The sequence below is a fragment of the Pan paniscus genome, chromosome 18 (genome assembly GCF_029289425.2).
Source record: "Pan paniscus chromosome 18, NHGRI_mPanPan1-v2.0_pri, whole genome shotgun sequence".
NCBI classification, from domain to species: Eukaryota; Metazoa; Chordata; class Mammalia; order Primates; family Hominidae; genus Pan; species Pan paniscus.
This window is the reverse complement of record NC_073267.2, coordinates 91,800,804-91,816,285: the sequence shown is the minus strand read 5'-3', so window position 1 is coordinate 91,816,285 and position 15,482 is coordinate 91,800,804. Positions and strand designations below refer to the sequence as shown.

Genomic DNA, 15,482 nt, shown 5'->3' with positions numbered 1-15,482 from the left:
GTCATTGCCCAGCAAATAGCTCTTGAGTGTAAGTGGTTTCCTCCCTGGGGCTGGCCAGAGGAGGAGATGGTACCAACTGAAACACATGCAAGTGTCTGGACCATGTGATAGACACCTGTCTTAGTGTAAATTAATGCATTAGAATTCTGGTACTAATATATAATATATGTGTATAACCATTTTGTGAGCCCAGTTCTGAAGAAATGGACCTGTTGCTGGGGAAATCCAACTTCTGGATCCCCAGTGCTGAGGCCAGATGCTGGACACTGGCAAGTTCACCAGACTGCAGACCAATGCTGTGTGTGCTCTCCCTGGAATCCCCTAAATACCAGTAGTGGTCAAGTCTGTCTTATCAAATTATTCCCCAAATGTCTACAGTAGAAATTATCCTTCCTATCTTACAGATGAGGAAACTGAAAACAAGAGATGCCAAGATCACACAGATGGTAGGGATCGACCTGGACTCTATTGGATCCTAAATCCAAGTTCATGAGTCACTGTCGTACTGGACCAGCCACCTTCTCCTTCATCTGTGTCAGCAGAGAAGGGAGGTTTGGGCAAGCGAATCCCAGGATGATCCTCTTGTGGTCCGTAAGAAAGGGTATGAATTAACCTGAAAATAACTAACTTTGAACCAGGTTGGAGTTAAAAGTATCTAGAGCCTGGTTATACACACCCTGCTGGGTAAGGCCAAGTGTTTCGTGGACAGCCTTTCCCATTTTGTGATGTACCATACCTTATGCTTCTGCCTTATTATTGGCACAGCTAGATATATGGGGGCCATGGATTTTAAAGCCCCCAGTTCCCCCTAGAGGCTTGTGTGATATCAGCATGCCCAGCATGTTCCTTCTGCACAGAGAAGAAAACTGTTCTGCAGTACAGAGACGAACACCATGACCTTGACTCTACGGAGCACATAAACAGTCAATCAGGGTATCTGCTGCTCTCTAGAGAGCTAAGAGAGGGGGAAAGGGGTCATCCACCCACTTAGAGCTGCTGACCATGAAGGCATGCAAACTGTCACCTGTATCCAAACCTGAAGTCCATCATCTGCTCCCCAAATCCACCTGAGAATCATGAACTTTGCACTTTCCAATCCTTCCTTTGGCCTTGCATCCCACAAACACTTTGATGTGTTCAACACTGTGTGCCTCCATACAAGATGCTGAGAGCTTCCCCTTCCCCACAGGGGTCCACAAGGTTATAATTGTCCTGTGTAACTCCACCTCTTGTCTGGGGCCGATTGGACCAGAGTCAACCAGCTTTTCTCTTTCAGAAATGTGGAATTGTGGCTGCAAGATCCAAAGCAGTGTCCGATACTGTCTGACCAAAGAGGTCATTAAACTCAATAGCAAATGGGGGGACTGGGTGGCTGTCTTCCTTCATGCGCATGGAGATATGGGCTAAGTCCTCTTGAAGAGTAACAAGAGGCAAAGCTGCAAATAAGAGCAGAGTCTGAGGTCAGATGTTGTCCACAGACATAGACGAGCATCTTCTTGGCTCATGATAGCTTTCCAGTCTCTGGTAAACCTCAAGTGATCTCTTCCGCATGTATGCTTTAAGAAATTCCACATCCTCGTAATAATCCCTCTTCTTTCTCGAGTTAGTTTTAGTGTCTTTCCTGAACATCTTTTTCACTTACTGCAGACACTAAAACTAGTTATCTTTGCTTTGGAAAACAGTCCTCAAAAGGTTAAACATAATGTCACCAGACGACCTAGCAATTCTGCTCCTAGGTGTGTACCCAAGATAAATGAAAATATATATTTACACAAAAACCTGTGCACAAATGTTCATAGCAGCATTATTCATAACAACAGAAAAAAAGAAACTAACCAAACATCCATCAACTAATGAATGGATAAAAAATATGGTATACCCAACAGTGAGATATTATTAAGCCATAGAAAGAAATGAAGTTTCTATGCTTGCTACAGCATGAACATTGAAACCATTACACTGAGTGAAAGAAGCCAGCGTGGCAGGTAAAGGGATGAGAGCAAGGAGGAGACATTGTGATCTTGACTCCTTTTCCTTTGAGTAGAGAATAATTTGTCACATTTTGGAAGGCAGTGCCTTTGAGCAGCTTCATGAGCCTAGGATCTGACTCTCTTAGGAAAGTTCCTTGGAAGAGCCTACAGGTGACAACAGTGTTGAACTTTAGGCAAGCCCTGTGATACTGGAAAATTGCAAAGGTTAAGAAATGTCCCCACCCTTTCGTGTTCTGGGAAACAGCTCACTGCAAAGAACTCCCTTCCCCATATGACTTCGATGAGACTCACAGGTGCCCCCACTTGTTTACCTATGACAAGGCCAGACCCAGAGCCTCCAAACTCCCTTTCTTTGTTTTTGTGGTTAGTTGAACTGCCTGTTTCCACTGGTCGGTCGGAACAAAGTGTTCGTTAACCTAACTTTGGTGTAGAGTCTCTCCTTTCCCCAGGTCCTGGCCCACCCTCAGCCTGAGCCAGCAGACAACTCCTCTTTACAGACCTTCCTGATCAGCCCTCAACCACTGTCTGATTGTGTCACTCTGATCATCCCAGCCCCCAACACCCACTTCTTTCTAACCTTGTTTATGCCTCTTTAGCAAAGCAAAACATTTACTGCCTCATCTTGAGACACTTGCAGATTAAGTGGTCAGAACATTCCCTCTACTGCAATAATCCTTTTGAATAAAGTCTCTCCTAACTAAATCTGAGTTTTTTTTTTATTTGGCAGTAAATTAATGAAGCCAAAGATCACGGGAGACCATCTGCTTGTGTTTACCCATGAGGCAGTGTGGCATAGGCGAATGGGTGCGAGTCTAGCCCTGCTATTCCTGTCTGTGTAACCCTAGAGAGCCTTTCTAATTACTCTCTGCCTCTGCTTCTTTACCTGTAAAATGGGCTAAATAATGGTACCTGTGTCAGTTAATATTTGTGAAGTGCCTAATAGAGCCTATTCCAAACAATTACTACATCAGTCTTTTTAAAAAATAAAACTGTGTCTTTATTTTAATTTTCAGATGTTTCCACTCGCAATATTGGTAAATGTAGAGTTTGCCTCTACTGACTGTCAGCTGAACATCTTGGTTAAGACTCAGACTGCCTGATTCTCCTCTTCCACTTACGAGCCTTGGGAAAGTCACATATCACCATGTGGAACCTCCACTTCCTCACATGGAAGGTAGGATTATCATAACACCCCCTCCTAGACTGGCATGGGCAGTCAGCAAGACAGGATTTCGCACTGGCCCAGCGTGTTGTGAATGGCTGTCATCAGTATCGTGGCTGTAACCATGACGTCATTTCTGACTTATGATGTTAGAGATCAGGCTGTGCTAGGCCTGGTGTCTATGAAGTCTTGAGGCAGCTCAGGGGTCAGAGGGCCTTGAAAAAGTCTGTGGCTAAGGAATCACTCCTTGAGGAGAGGGGAAACCTGGCAACAAAGCCAGGGCTTTCGTGAGAAGTTGGAAGTGTTTCATAAGAGTTACCCAACAGTGGTGTTTGAAAATAAGCACACCAAGTATGGATTGCATGTTTACCAACTTCCAGCTAGTTCACATGCATTTACTCATTGAATCCTCTCAATCACCCTGGGGGGTAAGTAATGTTACCATCACCCATTTACAGAGGAGGAAACTGAGGCACAGAAGGATTAAGTCATTCAGCTAAGACACAGCAGAGGTAGTTTGGAGCCAGGCACAGATTAGGATATAAACAACTGGGTTATAAAATATTCAAATCCTCCAAAGCACAAGGCTTAGCCCATAGTGGATGCTCCATAAAAAGCACATGCTGGATGAATAAGCATTGAAGAGGGCACTAGAATATTTGTGCCTTACAAACTGAGAGAGGGTCCTTTGTCACTAGTGCTGAGGGCACCTGACTCATAGTAAGTGCTCAACAGGGCAGAGAAAATGCTGAGGTTGGTGTTAAACTATGTCATTTGGGATCATTCTATCTCTAGCAGCCTGGAAACCCATCAACTTGGAACAGGCAATGACTACTAGAGACCCATTTGTACAAGATTGGAGTGAATTTGAAATAGCAGTTAATTCTAAAAATGTTAATAAAGACTCAGTTTATGTGCAAATTGGAAATAATGTGAATCACCTTGAATTTGAGAGTATTAGGAATTGTATAATGTAGTTGCAAAGTGTATTTATGCTACCGCCACACGGGGGCACCATATTAACTGGTGAACGGAAACACCCCATCATTTGTTGGTTCAAGTCTTAAATTGGGCACGTTGTGAATAACGCGTGTTTGGGAGTTCTTCAGGCCAGGCCTCTTGAATAAAACGCATCCACCCTGTAAATACAGGACTGAGTGCTGGGATGCATGTGCCCTGGAACACAAGCACTGTCCTTTGGAAGCTACATTCAGAAAGAAGGAAGATGGGGGATAAATTTACAAACCTGTAAATGTTTTTTAGTCATTAATAAAACATCATACAAGAAATAAAAGCTCACAGTCAATACTGAGATCAATAAAAGAAGGTATTCTCCATAATCTCACCATATTGCATAACTCTCATAATGTTCATGTTCTTTTTCTTCTAGTCTTTTTTCCTACATATCGTTCTTTAACAGTTATAGCACACATACAATTTGACAGCTGATTTTTAAATTACTATTATATAGACCAGTTTTACATATTTCTACATAGTCTTCAAAGCCATAATTTTTCATTACTATAGATAAAATCGTCCCTATTCAAATACAGCCAAGAGAAATGATGATAACCTGGATTCTGGAGCTGGGAGACCTGGGTTCAAATCCCAGCTCTGTCACTTAACAGCTGTGTGACTTTGGCTGTCACTTAACCTCTCTGTGCCCCAGTTTCCCCATCTTTAAAATGGAGTGACAGTAGGACCTGGGTCATAGAGTTGTTAGAAGGATTAAATAATTTGATATATTAAAGTAATTGGAACAAGGTCTGGCACAAAGCCACTGCTCTCCAGATGTTTATTAAATAAATGGTAACTTTTTTTTTTTTTGACAGAGTCTCACTCTGTCACCCAGGCTTGAGTGCAGTGGCACAATCTTGGCTTACTGCAACCTCTGCCTCCTGGGTTCAAGCAATTCTTTGCCTCAGCCTCCCAAGTAGCTGGGATTACATGCACCTGCCGCCATGCCCAGCTCATTTTTGTATTTTTAATAGAGACGGGGTTTCACCATCTTGGCCAGGCTGGTCTTGAACTCCTGATCTCATGATCTACCTGCCTCAGTCTTCCGAAGTGCTGGGATTACAGGTGTGAGTCACCACGCCTGGCCCATAAATGGAAACTTTTTTTTAAAAACCGACACTACACTACTCCTTTCATTGGCTCCCTCCAGTTTCTGGAACCAAAAAGGTTTTCAGTTCAGTTCTCTCAGAAGGTCTTCACTGCTGTTCTAGCCACAGCGATGAATCAGCCAAAGATCACAGCTCTGCTTTATGCGTCCTTGCCCCTAAAGCTCCTCCGAGTGCTCCCTTTGCCAATGATGTCTTCAACCACCAGCAGCTTAAGGTGGAGGTGCTTACGGGGTTGGTATCTTCAGAGGCACCAAGACCCTTTCTCATAGTGGAATCTCACTTCTTATGGTAGAACGGACAAACACAAATTGAAGATCTACTATGTATCAGTAAAAGGATGTGATCTGAATAGGCATTTCATTTGTCCCACACAATGAATTTTGCAAAAATTTGAACAAAGACTCAGAATCGGGAGATTGTACCTGAAAACCCAGATCAATGGTTTCTCTTGATTAACCAGGAGATGAGTCGGCATTCCCACAAGGGACCCATCAGCTGAGGCTGAGGACCTCCGGGGCTCCCCCTCTGATGGGGTATGCACTCGAAGGAACAAGGTTCACTGATCAAGAGCTCTCTCACACACACACATTCCCGTCACCAGCTTCCCTCAGTAATGCAGCCTACCCTGACCCCATAGCCTTTTGAGTTGGAGATCCCTGACATACAGTTTCCCACTTACAAAGGTCATCTGAATCAAAGCTGTTTATCTGGTAGAAAGCCTGTGGGAAACTAGTGGGAAGTGGACTTTCCCCACCCTTTTGTTTAAGACTTAGGCAATCCATCAGATTGCCACCCTCATGTTGACATTGCCTGTTCCCCATAAAATGGATTAAGGTATAATAAAATATTAGATAAATACAACAAATCTCTAGCATACTTAGGACTGCCCTGAGGTCAAAATAAAAGCTCAACTCTTAATCTAGGAAGAGCAAATACTTGACCTCCCTCCTCCTTTGCCCTCAGCATTCTTAAAGGATAACAGTTGTCGGGTGAGGAGGCCTTGGGAAATAGCTAGATTTTTCATGTCAATTTTTTTTAATGGAAACAAATGCATTTTTCTTGGAACATAACCTTTATGAAGAATTCTCCCATATTCTTGTGATTCCTGTGTTAAGATGAGCAACTGAAATGCCCGGGAAATTAAATACTTGCCCAAAGCTACACAACGGGAATGTGGTAGAGTCAGCCGTGAAACCCAGGTTTGCTCTTTGCAAAACACATTCCTGTACTGTCCCGGTGCCACTTTTAACTTCTGACACATCTTCCTACCTGTCTTCACCTTCATTCTTTTGTTCCCTCATTCATTCAGATATCATTGTGTTAGGTCCTAAAAACACCCACCCACAAAAGACAAATACTCCCTGGCTTCATGACGCATACTGATTAGGAAAGAGGTTCTCACTCCTCAGTCCCACTACAATCTAAAAAAACAGTCTCTGGGCCCATCCCCAGAGACTCCCATTTAATTGGCCTGGATGGGGTCGGTATCCACTGGCAACAGTTTCTGAGATCTCTTCAGGAGATTCCAAACTTCAGCCAGGATTGAGAGCCACCAATGCAGGAAAGCGATTCTCAACCACAGATAATTTTGTCCCCTGGGGAATATCTGGCAATGTCTGGAAACATTTTTGGTTGTCACAACACAGACTACTATTGAGGCCAGGGATGCTTCTCAACATCTGCCAGCCAACATCCATCCTCAAATATCAACAGTGCCAAGGCTGAAAAACCCTGGTCTAGAGAGAAGATGCTCATTGGATAAATAATTACAATATTGGTGAATGTTATTAATAGGAAAGTTCTAGGAATATAAGTCATAGTTTACTTTTATAGAGAACTCCAGTTTCCTCCTTAAGGAACACTCATTGGAAAATAATACAGGCAGGAAAGAGAAGAAACTAGGTGATCTCCATCAGGGTACGGACTCTCTTGGGCTGTCTGGTTCACTGTGCCAGACCCCACACCCACTGAGCGACTGTAGTAAATACTTACCGAATGACAGAATGAACAATTGAGTAAATGAAGAAGTATCACAGTCCAGGCACAACCCATCACCTTCTCACAGTTTCATGTTCTTGCCCTGTACTCGCTCCCTGGACCCATTCATCACCCTCCCTGAGCCCCGCCATCCATCCACAGTGCCTAAAAATCAGATTTTTTCTTTTAAATGACCTTCATTTTTTAATAGGAACATAACTTAGGAAAGGTTTCTCGATTCTGTATTCACAAAGGAAACTGAACTGTACAGATGACTGTAATTCAGCATTCAACTAAGACCTGGTCACCGTGAAAATTCACATTACCCTTAGGGCACATGTGAACCAACACAAAGCTGATGTGGGAATGGGTGGGGTAGGTGAGCCCTAATGACTTTTGCCCATGTAAGGGGACTAAGTCCAAAAAGTTTGAGAGCCTTATGTTTATATATGTTATCTCACTTTATGCTTGCAACCTAAGGTAAGATGCACATTTTTTAAAAAAACAGATTTTATTTTTTAGAGCAAATTTAGATTTACAAAAAAATCGGAAAGCTAGTACCGAGAGTTCCCAAATATTTCGCATACAGTTTCCCTATTATTAACATCTTATGGCTGGGTGCGGTAGCTCACACCTGTAATTCGAGAAGTTTGGGAGGCTGAGGCAGGAGAATCGCTTGAGCCCAGGAGTTTGAGACTAGCCTGGGTAACAAAGGGAGACCCTGCCTCTACAAATAATTTAAAAATTAGCCAGGTGTGCTGGCATACGCCCCTGGCCCCAGCTACTCAGGAGGCTGAGGTGGGAGAATCACTTGAGCCCAGGAGGTTGAGGCTGCAGTGAGCATGCTCATACTGCTGCACTCCAGCCTAGGCGACAGAGCAAAACCCTATCTCAAAAAAAAAAAAAAAAAATTAACAACAACAACAATCTTACATTAGTATGATGTAGTTACATCTTCTACAATTAATGACCCAATATTGATACATTATTATTAACTAAATTGTATACTTTATTCACGTTGCGTTACTTTTACCTAATGTCCTTTTTCTGCTGTAGGATCCTGTTCAGGACATTGTGTTACATTTATTGATCCTGTCTGCTTAGACTCCTGTGGGCTATGACAGGTTCTCAGACCTGACATAGTTGACATAATTGATAGTTTGACGGAGTGCTCATCAGGGATTTAGTAGAATGCCTCTCTATTTGAATTTGTCTGATGCTTTTCTCCTGATTAGACTGGGATTATAGGTTTGGGGGAAGAAGATCACAGAGGTAAAATGCCATTTCATCACATCACATCACATTAAGGGTACATAGCACCCATGTGACTTAAGACTGCTGCTGATGTTGACCTGGAAGATGTTGACCTGGTTGAAGTAGTGTTCATCAGTTTTCTCCACTGCACAGTTGCTTTTTCCCCTTCCCAAGCTGTACGCTTTGAAAGGAAGCCGTTGTGCACAGGCCACACTTAAAAACTAGGGAGTTAGGCTGGGCGCGGTGGCTCACGCCGGTAATCCCAGCACTTTGGGAGGCCGAAGCGGGTGGATCACCACGTCAGGAGATCGAGAGCATCCTGGCCAACATGGTGAAACCCCGTCTCTACTAAAAATACAAAAAGTAGCCGGGCATGTTGGTGCGCGCCTGTAGTCCCAGCTATTCAGGAGGCTGAGGCAGGAGAATCGCTTGAACCCAGGAGGCGGAGCTTGCAGTGAGCCGAGATTGCGCCACTGCACTCTAGCCTGGTGACGGAGGGGGACTCTCTCTCAAAAAAAAGAAAAAAAAAGAAAAGAGAAAGTGGGGAGTTATGCTCTTCCTTCTTTAGGGTGGAATAGCTCTATAAATTATTTGGAATTCTGCACAGGAGTTTTATCTCTTCTCCCTCGCTTATTAATTAGTTCAATCACTTATTTATATCAGTTTGGACTCATGAATATTGATTTTATAGTTTGGATTATGGCTTACTACTTTATTGTGTTGCTCTAACTCTTGTAGCTTTGGCTATTTAGAGCTTCCAGTTGGCTCCCATAAAAGTGTACATTTTTTCCCATTTTACAGGTGAGGAAACCAAGCTTCAGAAAGAATATAAAAAGTTTCCAGCCTCACTCAAGTAAAAAAGCAGAGGTGCCATTTGAACCCTACGTCCATAAGATTCTAAGGCACCTGTTTTTTTGTTTGGTTGGTTGTTTTTGTTTGTTTGTATTTCCTGTCTAACACATTCTCTCTGAATATAGTCAACTTCCGTGAATCAATGACTAGTGTATATTTCACCTATCGTTGTGAATAGGCAATAGCATTTTTGAGGTTACCAATCTGCTATGTATTATACATTATAGAGAAACTTAATCAGCACCAAGGTTAAGAAACAACATCACCAGCTCACCAGAGATGTCCCTTGTATCTCCTTCCAGTTGTCCCCACCCCTCACAGGTTACCACAATCCTGACTTAAAACAGCATAGATCCGTTTTACCTGATTTTTGTTTTAAAGAGATGGAAATAGGTATCGGTCCTCTTTGTGGCTGGCTTCTTTTGTTCATTCTCCTATGTTTTCCTGTGGCTTGGTTAATAGAAATTTTTTGTAAATGTTCCAACCATGTATTTCACAAGAATTGCTACAAGTAAAGTAACACTTGTAAAAACACGTTAAGCAACTACATAAAAAGTAAATTTACTTAAGATTAGCATAACACAAAAAAGAGAAAACTAACCAGAGATACAACTAAATTTCCCCACTATCCCAAGGTCCCTTTTATCATTATCTAAGGTTTTATCTAAGTAGGGCAGCCTTACTAATGTCCCTTTTTTTCATGGGAAAGATGCTTCCTGGCTGACAGGATGTCATTCTTGCCAACACATGACCAAAAACTCACTCAGCCGCTTCCAAAATATAATGGTATAAGATGCAACTTGCCAAACTTGAATAAAATCCAAGATGTCTGTGATTTACAGTTTTCTATTTTCTGTTTCATTGCTAATTACCACCATTGACCTAGTTCTTTACAACAGAGATGACAAACCCTTGGTACCTGGGCCAGCTTACACTTCTCATTCCACCATGGACACTGTTCAATCAAATCACCTCTCCCTTAGAATCTACTCACTCCAGTACTCCTCACCAACCACAGAGGAAACCAATTTGCCACCCTCACTCACACCAGAGCATTGTGTTATTTTCTAGTTGGATCCACGCTTCTATTGCATGGTTTTCCAGTTGAATCCAGGCTTCTCATTTCTGCTCCATTCTTAGCACATCTCTCCCCAGCTCATGAACCTGCTCTGACACCCACTTGTCTGATAGCTAATGGATACAGTACGCGGTCTGGATGTCAATAACTTCTATCATTTGCCCACTGTGGGGGAGTTTTCTACATTTCCCAACCTTAGGACATACCTTCTATTCTACTTGGGCTGATTTCTTAATCCTCTCACATATGTGCTGCTTACTCCATCCTGTGTGTTCCTGCCTATTCATTACCTCATTCTTTTAATAGCTCTTTGTTGAGCATGTGCCATGTACTGTTCTACATCATGGGGACACGGCAACATATAAAACCATCCAAGTCCCCATCCCATGGAGCTTAGCTTGTAGGGGGTCATGGGAGACATTCAATAAGCAAATGTGTTGGCGTCAGGTGGGAATGGGTGTTTGCAACAGAATAGTGAGTGGGTGCCAGGATGCCATGTTCAGGGACAGCAACTCTGAGTGGGTAGCAGCTGAACAGCTATCCCAGGAAGGGTGCACCAGGCACAGGGCAGAGCAGGTGCAAAGGCTCTCAGACAGGAACATAATTCTCAGTCAAACAACAGAGAGGCCATTTTAACCAGAGCAGAACAAGCAAAGAGAATAAAAGGAGCTAAATTACAGCAGTAGTTCAAGGCCAGTCCATGTGGCCTTTAAGTCAGTGATTTCTGTTCCCCCCCAGGGAACATTTGACAATGTCTGGAGACATTTTTGATTGTAAAAATGGGGATGGGCTACTGACATCTGGTGAGGCCAGGGAGCTGCTAAACATCCCAAAATGCATAGAACAGACCCCACCAAAAAGAACCATCTGGCCTCAAATGTTAAGACAGCCGAGGTTGAGAAACTCTGCTTTCAGCCATGGGGAAGACCATGAGTTTTATTGTAAAATGTGACGAGAGATATCATCAGAAAGTTTTGAACCAAGGTGTGACTTGAGTTGACTTAGGTTTTAAAAAAAATAGAAAGATTTCTATTGGACAGCACCCTTTCCTTTCTGCTAAAGACACTAGTGGGGAAAGAGGAAAAAATGACATCTCAAAGAGATGAAGTGGGAGTGGGGAGAGAAAGCAAAATTTCTGGAGGCTGGGAAATCAAGTTTGTGGAAATGGCTAAGTGGTATGTTAAGAATAGGGCAGGGCTGAGCCCGGTGGCTCATGCATGTAATCCCAGCACTTTGGGAGGCTGAGGCAGGTGGATAACTTGAGGTCAGGAGTTTGAGGCCAGCCTGGGCAACATGGTGAAACCTCATGTCTACTAAAAATGCAAAAATTAGCCAGCTGTGGTGGCACACACCTGTAGTCCCAGCTACTTGGGAGGCTGAAGCAGGAGAATCGCTTGAACCTGGGAGGCGGAAGTTGCAGTGAGCCAAGATCACACCACTACACTCCAGCCTGGGTGACACAGCGAGACTCTCTCAAAAAAAAAAGTTACATTTAAAAAAGAATGGGGCAGTCTAATATTTACAATGTCTGTGATGACAGAGGAGCCCTGAATTTTCTGGAAAGCATATTACTTTCATCTGATCTATGTGCGTGGCTTTTCTTTCTTTTTTTCTTTTTTTTTTTTTTTTTTCGATATGTGGGTTAAGGTTAAGTGATTAAGGAGAAAGGGCTCTTACATGTTTGGACTGATAGCAGAGTAAAGAATGAGAGATGAGAGTTCATCTTCACTAGAAATCACAGCCAGAGGTGACTTGGAGAAAGACAAGCTTGGGAATTTGTAAACATGCTGTTGAAGGCATGGATAGACCTGCCTTAGGTCATCATGTAAGGACTCCAGCATATGATCTCTTGACTTAATGAGCATGGTGACCTTAAGTGATATCTGAATCACTTTGATTATCAGGAACAACTGCTTATTAAATAAAACTGATAATGAACTTCTATTTATGGTTATGCGTTCTATGTTAGAACTTCTTTACATAATACAAGAGGGAGATGCTCTACCAGTCCAGTACCATCCATGTCCAGTGTTGTTTGAGCTCCCCAGCAGCAACACAAGATGAAGCTTTCTTTCTACGGACAGCAGCACACAAAGTCTTCTCTGTGCACAGTCTCAGAGTTGATAGAACATCTTTAGAGGTCAACCACAACCAAAGAATTTAATCAATTCACTCAGCTTCTCTCTGCTCCCCCATGCTGGGCTGGGTGCTACAGGTACAATGGTGACCAAGATGGACACAGTTCTTGGCCTCAAGGTCTTACAGTCTAGTGGAGAACTCAGAGTCCATGGCTAGCGCTATGAACTTTCCCCAGTCCTGCTAAACTTATCATTGGTTATGTTGGTATTTTTTATCTTAGTTTTCAATCTCTGCTACTTTAAAAATAAATAAATAATAAAAAATAAATAAAAATTAAAACTCGGGAGAATGAAAAATGATGATATTTCAATCTTCTCTTTTCATTTCTGTAGACTCTGCAGGGGTGTATCAATTGTAGTTTGCTTGGGATGTGCGCCTCTTCCAAATCTTCTCTACCTGTAAGACTTTTGGTTTGGCTTTTTCCCCTGCAGTCTAGGTGACTCTGATCACCAATTCCCTGATGTACGTGGGCTCCTTCTGTTGACTTCTGCATTTGCCATGCAGCCAAAGCCTGTGCTACCAGAAAAAAAAGTTCTTAGCAACTTTTAGCTAATAAGTGCTATAGTTGGAATGTGTTCCCCAAATTTCATGTGTAGTAAACTTAATCCCCAAATTCATATGTTGATGGCATTGAGAGATGGAGCCTTTGGGAGGTAATTAGGACTAGATAAGGTCGTAATGGGGCCCCCAAGAGGGGGCTGGTGGCTTTATAAGAAGAGGAAGAGAGACCTAAGCTGGCATGCTCTTGCCCTCTTGCTATATGATGCCCTCCACCATGTTATGATGCAGAAAGAAAGAGCAATGCCAGTACCATGCTCTTCAGTTTTTCAGCCTCCAGAAATGTGAGTGAATAAATTTCTGCTGTTTTAAGGCACCCAGTCTGTTATACTTTTTTACAGCAGTTCCAGGAGACCAATAAAGTGAACTACCCCTCTCCTACTACATGTGATCTTCAGTAGACCGCCCAACACTGCCCAAGCTAAGAGAAAGGATATTTTTCCCTGGATTGTGAGTTTTGAGCATAAAAAAATAGAGAGATGGGCAAGACCTAGATTCAGGGCCCAGCTTTTGTCATTTACTCTCCTAGTGGGACTAGGAAAAGCTAGTTCAAGGGAAATGCATGCCCAGGGTCTAGCCTTCTCTAGAGAGTTTCTGAGCAGGTAGAAAACCTCAAGGGATGCTCCCTGAGGGAGACTCATGCTATGAGCAAACTAGAACTCACTGACAATTGCATTCACAGGACCCTCTCACTAGAAACATTTGGATACATGACAGTTCGCTTGCTCTGACCAAGGAGGAACAGCTGCCCACACTCAGTTTCCTGGGTCTAAGAGACAGTCAGACAACATCTTTGTTAAATTCATTATTTGCAAAGGCCTGGGCAGAAGACCAAAACAGAAAAAGAGGTAAGAGGATCCAGGCGTAGCTTCTCAATTTTTGGCAAACCAGAATGCCCACCCGAACAACAGAGAGGGGCACAGCCTCCCCAGTCCCACAGCCCACCAAGGAAGGACCTGGAATTGCTCATTTTTCCAGGGACCAACCCCTATAAGAATAGTCTCAGCAAACTACCTGCAAGACTGTCATCAAATCTCGGATACAACTTGATTCCTGGTCATACACCGCACAGACGTTATTTCCTGAGCACCTATGATGTGGTTGGCTCTGTATAAGGCACTGACGGCACAGTGTGATCCTATCCTTGGTGATGGTGAGCCCTCGATAGAGACCTGCACCGGGTGCCAAGGGCACATGAAGAAGCATCCAATGCCCATGGGGTCTGGGAGAGAGCAGGGAAGATTACATAGTTAAGCAAACTCTCAAAAGTAGTATCCCCATTTTACAGATTAGTAATCTGAGGCTCTGAGATGTTAATTATCTGACCCAGGTCACACAGCAAGCAGCTGGCAGAGCTGAGAAGCTGCAACTAACGATTCCAAAGTCCGTGCTCTTTTTTTCTTTTTTTATTTTACTTGAAGTTCCGGGATACATGTGCAGAACTTACAGGTTGGTTACATAGCTGTATGTGTGGCATGGTAGTTTGCTGCACCTATCAACTCGTCACCCTAGTGTTAAGCCCTGCATGCATTAGCTATTTGTCCTGATACTTTCCCTCCCCTCACCCTCACCCCCACCCCTATAGGCCCCGATGTGTGCTGTTACTCTCTCTGTGTCCATATGTTCTCATAGTTCAGTTCCCACTTATGAGTGAGAACATGCGATACTTGGTTTTCTGTTCCTGTGTTAGTTTGCTGAGGATGATGGCTTCCAGCTTCATCCATGTCTCTGCAAGGGGCATTATCTCATTCCTTTTTAGTCCATGGTCTTTTTGCACTGCTAGATAATCTCTCTAACCCTGGCGGGAAGGCACTTGCCTGCCTAGCAGTCTTCGTTTGTTCATGCATTCATTCATGCATGCACGCATTTCTTCAACAGAAGTTTATTAAGCATCTACTGCATACCAGGAGCCGTACGCAGTGCTATCATTACAGAATTGAATGAAATAGTCAAGATAGTCTAGTGGGACTATGACACAGATATTTACTAGATAAATATTCAGTTTCAAGGTGAGAAAAGTTCTATGAAAGTAGCAAATAGGATATGAAGATTGAGAAATACACCTGGAGACTTAAAGCCTGGAGAACGGAGAATACCTGTTCAAGAAGTTAATATTTAAGCTAGTAGTTATCAATTGGCAGGGATTTTGTCCTCATGAGGCATTTGGCATTGTCTAGAGACATTTTTTCTTATCACAACTGGGGAGCAGATTATTGTGTCATCCAGTGAGTAGAGACTAAACATCCTATAATGTACAGAAAAGCTCCAACGACAAAGAAATTTTCCAGCCCCAAATGTCAATAGTGCCAAGATTTAAAAACAAAAACAAAAACAAAACAAAAGCA

The 15,482-nt window shown here is 42.9% G+C and overlaps 1 protein-coding gene and 1 long non-coding RNA gene across 2 annotated transcripts in view; one reads left to right on the top strand and one right to left on the bottom strand.

The window, feature by feature from the left end:
- The window catches only part of HSD17B2 (hydroxysteroid 17-beta dehydrogenase 2), a 62,900-nt gene that overhangs the window by 32,250 nt on the left and 15,168 nt on the right, over positions 1-15,482 (bottom strand). The window lies entirely within an intron of this gene.
- LOC134729370 (uncharacterized) overlaps positions 1-15,482 on the top strand; it is a 97,722-nt gene that overhangs the window by 74,876 nt on the left and 7,364 nt on the right. The window contains exon 2 of the long non-coding RNA XR_010110379.1: positions 3,005-3,165. This is a non-coding gene — a long non-coding RNA (uncharacterized LOC134729370). The remainder of the gene's footprint in view (positions 1-3,004; positions 3,166-15,482) is intronic.